At 45.9% G+C, this 844-nt stretch overlaps 1 protein-coding gene across 9 annotated transcripts in view; it reads right to left on the bottom strand.

Annotated features, from left to right (window-relative positions):
* The window catches only part of MSI2 (musashi RNA binding protein 2), a 414,613-nt gene that overhangs the window by 60,676 nt on the left and 353,093 nt on the right, over positions 1 to 844 (bottom strand). The window lies entirely within an intron of this gene.

The following is an 844-nucleotide window of genomic DNA, read 5'->3' as shown; positions in this document are numbered from 1 at the left end:
GGTGGGGTTGGGTTGGGGTTTTTTTTAGTAAAATAATTTAGATAGGACTTGTGCTTCCAGCCCTGCAACCCACAACTTAGTTTCATTAGAAACGAAGCCGACTTTGGGAAGCGTAGGACAGCTGCGGGATTTTTCAGATACTTGCATGGAGGTTTGGAGATACGATTCAGCCCGTGCCAGCAGCTCGGGTCCTGCGGTCGGCCCTAAGACCTTAATACATCTGCCAATGGTTTGCAAGTGAAGCATGGAAGGAAAAGCAACTGCAGCGTCTGAACAGTCGAGGGCATGGCCCGTTTCAAGACAGGGGAAGGGGCAGAGAGGTTGGAAAGTGTGGGGGGGAAAAAATTGAGTAATCTAGATTTGGCAATGGGCGGGCAGCTGCCTCCAGGCATCCAGACTTACTCTGATGGTCACGGCCATCACTAGATCCAACCGTTCTCCCCGCTTTCTCCCTCCAGCGCTGAACTGTCAGTTATTGCAAAGTCAACTACAGAAAGATCCATCAAAATGAAAAGGGGAACATGGATCTGATAATTATGCAGTTGCCAGCTTCAGATTAATTTCCAAGGAAACAGGAAATACATTTTTGAATAATTAGATTCATCTCCCTGGTTTGCCCAATAATCTTAGCAATGGGATACCAGCCCTCCTCCATGGCAATTATTATTTTTACTGCTAATAAATGTGCTTTGTATCAAAAAGTGCCAGAATGCCACTATTTATAGCACCCAATCAGCATTTCCGTTTCCCTAAAAAAACAATAAAAATTACTTTTCAGAAAGTTTGTGAGAAGTCATGCCTTCATAATGCCTCTAACCCCCCCCCCCCCCCCACCCCTCTGAGT

Source organism: Gavialis gangeticus, unplaced genomic scaffold (assembly GCF_001723915.1).
Source record: "Gavialis gangeticus isolate Ggan-Ray unplaced genomic scaffold, GavGan_comp1, whole genome shotgun sequence".
Classification (NCBI taxonomy): domain Eukaryota; kingdom Metazoa; phylum Chordata; order Crocodylia; family Gavialidae; genus Gavialis; species Gavialis gangeticus.
This window is presented reverse-complemented; position numbering and strand designations above follow the sequence as displayed.